At 42.0% G+C, this 7,775-nt stretch overlaps 1 non-coding gene across 1 annotated transcript; it reads right to left on the minus strand.

Moving 5' to 3' along the window:
• Positions 1 to 981: 981 nt before the first annotated feature.
• LOC114680459 (U6 spliceosomal RNA) lies at positions 982 to 1,085 on the minus strand. Its single transcript, XR_003732684.1, has one exon. It is a non-coding gene; the product is annotated as a U6 spliceosomal RNA (small nuclear RNA).
• Between the last annotated feature and the right edge of the window lie 6,690 nt (positions 1,086 to 7,775).

Here is a 7,775-nt window from a genome sequence, read left to right on the forward strand (position 1 = left end):
TCTTTATACATAAAGTGTGTTCCTTGTAGGCAACAGATCATGGGGTTTTGTTTCTTTGTTTGTTTGTTTTTGGAGACAGAGTCTCACTGTCTTGCCCAGGCTGGCATACAGTGGCACAATCTTGGCTCATTGCAACCTCTGCCTCTCAGGCTCAAATGATCCTCCCACCTCGGCCTCCTGAGTAGCTGGGACTATAGACGCACGCTACCATGACTGACTGATTTTTGAATTTTTCGTAGAGACAGGATTTTGCCATGTTGCCGAGGCTGGTCTTGAACTCCTGGGCTCAAGCAATCCACCTGCCTCAGCCTCTCAAAGTGCTGGGATTACATGTGTGAGCCACTGCACCCAGCTCAGATCGTGTTTTTTAATTCATTCAGCTACTCTATACCTTTTGATTGGAGAGGTTAGTCCATTTATAGTCAATGTTATTATTTTGTTTCCTGGTTGTTTTGTGGTCTTCTCTTCCTTCCTTCTTTCCATCTGTCCATCCATCTGTCTTCCTTTTTGTGAAGATGATTTTTTTTCTGGCAGTATGTTTTAATTTTTTGCTTTTTATTTTTTGCGTATCTAATGTAGGCTTTTTAAATTTGAGGGTACCATGAAGCTTGCAAATAATATCTTATAACACATTATTTTAAACTAATGACAACTTAACATTGATTGCAAAAACAAACAAGCAAAGAGAAAATTAATACAAAATCTACATTTTAATTTCATCACCCCTACTTTTTAACTTTTTGTTGTTTCCATTTATATCTTACACTGTCTGTGTCTTGAAAAGTTGTTATAGCCATCATATTTGATAGGTTCATCTTTTAGTCTTTCTACTCAGGGCATGAGTAGTTTACACACCACAATTACATTGTTATAATATTTTGTGTTTATCTCTATACTTAGTATTATCAGTGAGTTTTGTACCTTCACCTGAAAACACCTTCAGGTGTTTTCTTATTGCTCATGAACAAGAACATGAATCACAAATGAATTTTTGTGAACATGAATTTGCATGTCACCCTTGTGCAAGGGCCATGCTAATCTCTCTATCATTCCAATTTTAGTATATGTGCTGCTGAAGAGAGCACTGAGTCAGTTTTTACAATATTAAAGTGAGATTTGGAAGACCTGGGGATGCCCAGGTTGCTAATGCTTGTGTTGTACAAGATAAGAAATACTAAAGCCCAGTAAAAGAAAAAAAAGCATATTGGATTGATGTTCTTTGATTATAGTGTGTGAGCATTTTTCAACCATCCTGATTTTAAAATACAAACTTCAGTATATTCATGGAAGCAAGGTACAGTTGTTGAGAGCCAGTGTTTCAGGGTTCAGATCCCAGGTTTACCCCATACTTTGTCTTCTGTGATTCAGTCTTCTCATCTATACAATGAAGGTAATAATAATGCTTGCATCATAACATTATGATATGGTTTGGCTCTGTGTCCCCACCTGAATCTCATCTTCAATTGTAATCCCCATGTTTTAAGGAAGGGACCTATAATCCCCATGTGTTGAGGGAGGGAAGCAACTGGATCATGGGGGCGGTTCCCACATCCTATTCTCACAGTAGCGAGTGAGTTATCTTGAGATCTGATGGTTTTATAAATGTCTGTCATTTCGCCTGCATGCACTTCTCTCTCCTGCTGCCATGTGAAGAAGGTCCTTGCTTTGCCTTCACCTTCCACCCTGGTTGTAAGTTTCCTGAGGTGTCCCAAGCCATGTGGAACTATGAGTCAATTAAACCTCTTTTCTTTATAAATTACCCAGTCTCAGGGAAGTTCTTTATAGCAGTGTGAGAATGGACTAATATAGAGAATTGGTACTGAGGAGAGTGACGTACTGCTATAAGGATATCTGAAAACGTGGAACCAACTTTGTAACAGGCAGAGCTTGGAACAGTTTGGAGGGCTCAGAAGACAGGAAGCTGTGGGAAAGTTTGGAACTTCCTAGAGACTTGTTGAATGGTTTTGATCAAAATGCTGATAGTGATATGGACAATGAAATCCAGGCTGAGGTGGTCTCAGATGGAGATGAGGAACTTACTGGAAACTAAAGCAACAGTCACTCTTACTATGCTTTAGCAAAGAGACTGGTGACATTTTGCTCCTGCCCTAGAGATCTGTAGAACTTTGAACTTGAGAGAGATGATCTGAAATTGGAACTTCCATTTAAAAGGGAAGCAAAGCATACAAGTTTGGAAAATTTGCAGTCTGACGATGTGGTAGAAAAGAAAAACCCATTTTCTGGGGTGAACTTCAAGCCAACTGCAGAAATTTGCATGCGTAATGAGTCAAACGTTAATCACCAAGACAATGGGGAAAATATCTCCAGGGCCTGTCAGAGGTCTTCACAGGAGCCCCTACCATCACAGGTTGGGAAGACTAGCAGGAAAAAATGGTTTCATGGGCCAGGCCCAGGGCCTTGCTGCTTCGTGCCATCTCAGGACTTCGTTCCCTGCATCCCTGTCATGGCTAAAAGAAGCCAATGTACAGCTCAGGCCGTTGCTTCTGAGGGTGCAAGCCCCAAGGTTTGGCAGCTTCCATGTGGTGTTGGGCCTGCAGTTGCATAGAAGTCAAGAATTGAGGTTTGAGAAACTCTGCCTAGATTTCAGAGGATGTATGGAAACACCTGGATGTCCAGGCAGAGGTCTGCAGGAGCAAACCTCCCATGCAGCAGAGGTCTGCATGGAGAACCTCTGCTAGAGCAGTGCAAAGGGGAAATACGGGGTTGGAGCCTCCACACAGGGTCTCCACTGGGGCACTGCCTAGGGGAGCTGTGAGAAGAGGGCCACCATCCTTAAGACCCCAGAATGTCAGATCTACCAACAGCTTGCACTGTGTGTCTGGAAAAGCTGCAGACACTCAACACCAGCTGTGAAAGTAGCCAGGGAGTGGGGCTGTACCCTATAAAGCCACAGGGACAAAGTTGCCCAAGGCCATAGGAGTCCACCCTTTGCATCAGCATGCCCTGGATTTGAGACATGGAGTCAGAGTAGATTACGTTGGAGCTTTAAGATTTAACGACTGCCCCACTGGATTTTGAACTTGCATGGGACCTGTAGTCTCTTTGTTTTGGCCAATATCTCCCATTTGGAATGAACGTATTTACCCAATGCCTGTACCCTCATTGTACCTTGGAAAAAATAAACTTGTTTTTGATTTTATGGGCTCATGGATGGAAGGGACTTGCCTTGTCTCAGATGAGACTTTGGACTGTGGCTTTTGACTTAATGCTGAAATGCGTTAAGACTTTGGGGGACTGTTGGGAAGGCACGAATGGTTTTGAAATGTGAGGACATAATATTTGGGAGGGGTCAGGGGTGGAATTACATGTTTTGGCTCTGTGTCCTCACACAAATCTCATATTGAATTGTAATTCCCATGTATTGAGGGAGGGACCTGTAATCCCTATATCTTGAGGGAAGAAAGTGATTGGATCATGGGGGTGGTTTCCCCTATCCTGTTCTCATGATAGTGAATGAGTTCTAATGAGATCTGATGGTTTTATAAGTGTTTGGCATTTCCCCTGCTTGCATTTCTCTCTCCTGTTGCCATGTGAAGAAGGTCCTGGCTTTCCCTTCCCCACCATGATTGTAAGTTTCCTGAGGTGTCCCCAGCCATTTGGAACTGTGAGCCAATTAAACCTCTTTCCTTTATAAATTATCTAGTCTTAGGAAGTTCTTTATAGCAGTGTGAGAACAAACTAATACACATTAGTAGGAAGATTAAGTGATTTCATAAAACCCTCAGAACAATGTCTGACACACGGTGTTTATTAAATTAAAGATTAAAAACTAGAATCTTTTGAGGTCCCTAATTGTCTCCTAGATTTTATCCCTCTTCCCAGAACACATCGGCCTCCTTCCTCTACTGACCCAGGAGAAAAGGTCTACTGAAAAGCTGAATGCAACCAGTTGACTCTCCCTAGCCTCCACAAAGTAGATTCATATCCGAGGACCAAGAATAAATAACTGGCCTGATATTGATTTGGTTTTGGGGTCATTCTTTCTTTCCAAAGACTATTTAGAGCACTAAGAAGTCAGTGATTTACAAAATGATGTTTTGATTGTGGAGTGAAAAAGAATGGATACCCTCATAAAATGGCAAAGTTAGTGGAACAGTATTTTGGGGGCAGAATATTTCAGGTTATCCCAGGCATTTAAAATCACAGGTAATGATTCCGTCTTATCCTTGATTGAAACCTTTTTTCCCACGCAGAAATTCAGACAATAATTCAGACAATGTACTGTGATATTTATTACAGTATATTTTATAATAGTGAAAAATTGAAAATAATTTATATGCTCAACAATAGGGACTAGTAAATGAATTATGGTGCAGCCACATACTAAAATTATGCAGCCACTAAAAGATGTATTTCAAAGAGGTTTCAATGACAGTTCAATGTTTTCAGTATAACGTTAAGTGAAAAGAGCAAGACACAAAATAGCATAAAGTGCAGAATCTCAATTTTGTGACAAATATACACACTCACCCAGATGCTCAAAGGAAAAAAAAAGATGAGAAGAATATATGTCAGAAGCATACTGGTGGTTGCCTCTGGGAGGTGAGATACTAGGTGGTTTTAATTTTCTTCTTTATATTTTATATGCACATCCCTAAATGACAGATCTCGACAAAGGTCCACACATTCCTGCTACTGAGATCCCTGAGCTGCCCTATGTCCTTCACATCCTGTCTGTCAAACTCTCCTTCCATTTTGTGTGATTCCCTTGTCTCCACTCAGTAATTTTCCCTTTTTCTTAAGAGGGAAGATATGATTTCTGTTGCTTGAAAATAACAGAATATAAATTAGTACTATCCCCTAATTGCTTCAGATGCATATATTTTGTATCCTGAACCAAATTGTAAGTTCTGTGACACTATGGACTAGGTCTTTTAGTTTTTCTCTGAATCTCTGAGTTCTTAGTACCTAGGAACTCAAATACTGGGGTTTCCCTTAAGTAGGCTGGGAGCCTAAAAAGGCACATAATAAACGTCTTCTAAATGAATACAGGTGACTGAGAGGCATAAGGTGTGGGGAAGGTGATACACAACAAACAGTATCTCCTCCCTAATCAGCTGCTAAGGCACATCACCGGGGCTTTTTGAGAGCAGAGCTAGCTTTGAGGGGAAGAAAAAGTCCATGAGTGCTGATCCTGTTATAAAAACACTTTTCACTGCTAGTCATTAACCTGCAAGCTCAAGTCACTGAGAGAGTGCATCAGCACTGCATGCCCTGCAGCAGAATCCCTCTCCAGTCAAACTTCTATCTTTAACTGAGGCTTGGATGGCATAAACAAGGATCCATCCTGGGGATGTTTTAAGGGACCTTTCTGAAGTCACAAAATGCATACCTGCTTACATACTGAAACCTTCCAACTAGGCTTCTTTTTTTAATGAAACGGTTTCATAGATAATGTCTATTTTGTGCAGTAAGGTTCTTTACAAGCATCATGCAATATCTATACCATCCCGCTAAAAGGAAGTTGAAGCAAGGGTAAGTATCACTGCCTCTACAGTGCACTTGGCAGTCTGTCCTTCGTGTCCATGTGTCTGTCTCCTTGGGTCTCTGCCTGTCTTTCTCCAACTCTCTTTTTGGGTTTTGGTGCTGCTCCCTTGGCCAAGAATGATTCTGCCTATATTTCTTCCTGCCATCACCTGTTCTCTGCTTAGATGCCACCCCCTCCAGAGTCCCTTTTATGACCCCCCATCCCCATACAAACTTCTCTGCTTCCCTCCGCCTAGACTGGGTAAGATGTCCTCCTGTGTGTCTCCTTTTCACTCTGCTCTCACTCTTCACAGCACGTTTTACACCGAATGGTAATGGTCTGCTCGTCTGTCTTCCCACTAAAAGATCTGCCTCATGCAAACCGCGTGAGGCCAGTGACTGGCCCTCATTCACTCCTGCAGTCACTGTGTCAGCATATGGTATAGAGTTCAGTCATTCACTCAAAAATATTTGCTGAATGTGTCCTATGTGCCAGGCTCTGTACTAGGTGCTGGAAACAAACCATGAACAAAAACACAGTATCTAGATTACTTACCTTCTAGCTTGGAAGACAGATGTGAATCCAATAAACATACAAATAAATATTATTAAACATCCATGATTGTGACAAGTTCTGCTCTAGATATTGGGGACACAACAGTGAATCCCTACCTTTGAGGAGTTTACATTTCTAATTACACTGTGATTACCATGCAATAGAGAGATACACGGTGCCAGAGGACTTACAACAGGGCACTTGACCTGGTCTGCAGTGTGATCAGAGAAGACTTTCCTGAGGAAGTGACCTTGAAACTTCTTAAGCCTGTGCCCCGCCACACTCCATTTATTGTGCCATACACACAATAAATTGAGTGTGTGTATATGTGTTTTTGTGTTTGTGTGTATGAGTATCTACATCCACATCTCTGTTTACATCTAAAGCTCGATATAGACAAAGACATAGGCATAGACACAGGTATAGACATATCCTGGGTTCTGAAGGATAAGCAGAAGTTACCTAGGCAAAGAGGAAGGAAAGGAGCATTCCTGGCAGCTTGAGGGGTGTAGGCACAGGTTCTGATGCCGATGGCATTACAGTGCATTCATGGAGCTGTATGGAATGTAGAGGCAATAGGAATGTGGAGAGAGATGGGACTGGAGAGGTGGGAAGTCAATGGCTGTTGGATGACCAATGAGTCAGCAGCATACACTCACTGTGGGAGGTGTGACCTGCATGCATTTGCCATACTAGTTGAGGACAGTTTCTTCTTCAAGCTGGCTCTCGGTATTTGCTTCCCCTACCAACCTGCTGAGTATTTGCTGATTTATTCCAGTTGAAGGGACCACTGATGGATGTGGTGTCCCAGACCTGGCCTCATTCCCATGGTCTTTATTTTTTATTTTTTGAGATAAGGTCTTGCTCTGTCACCCATGCTGGAATGCAGTGGCACAATCATGGCTCATGGCAGTCTCAACCTCCTGGGCTCAAGTGATCCTCCCACCTCAGTCTCCCAGGTAACTGGGAACATAGGTGTGTGCCACCATACCTGACTAATTAAAAAAAATTTTTTTTTTAGAGATGGGGTCTCACTATGTGTCCCAGGCTGCTCTCAATCTCCTGGGCTCAAGTGATCTTCCCACCTTGACCTCCCAAAGTGCTGGGATTACAGGCGTGAGCCACCATGCTCAACCCCCTATGGTCTTTTTAGTAGTTTCTATGTACAGGCCTCTCTCTTCACACCCATGGTGTTTTGCTGCTCCTGCATATCCCTTTGCCACACTCTCTAATGCAGATAGACATCAGGGAGCTGGAATATGTTATAACAATATTGTAAAACACAAGCAGATAGCTTAATCTACAGTCTTCACAGAGTGAAAAAAAAATCGGATCACATCATTTTCTAATTTTGTTTTTAGAACTCTCTCCTCCTTACACAAAGCTGAAAAATTCCTTAGGATGATCATGTAAAGTTTCCTTCAAGGATTTCATGTTGTGCTTCTAAAACCTATCTTGTGCTTATTGGAACAAACCAGTGAGCTACTCCTTAGCTTGTTTCTCTCTTTTAAAAGGTCTTTCTCATAGAGCAAAGTGTGTCTAAGATGCTAGAATAGGCTCTAATTACTTGTTTGCTTTTCATCTGAGACTCACAGGCTCCTGGTGGGTGGAATGATTCACATTGGACCAAGTGTATGACCCCCTCTTCTTGCTGACTATGAGGCTAAGGAAGAGATAGCAGAAGGGAGGAAAGACAACAACAGCATCTCAAAAACAAAAGAGCAACAGATGA

Source organism: Macaca mulatta, chromosome 8, assembly GCF_049350105.2.
Source record: "Macaca mulatta isolate MMU2019108-1 chromosome 8, T2T-MMU8v2.0, whole genome shotgun sequence".
Lineage (NCBI taxonomy): Eukaryota > Metazoa > Chordata > Mammalia > Primates > Cercopithecidae > Macaca > Macaca mulatta.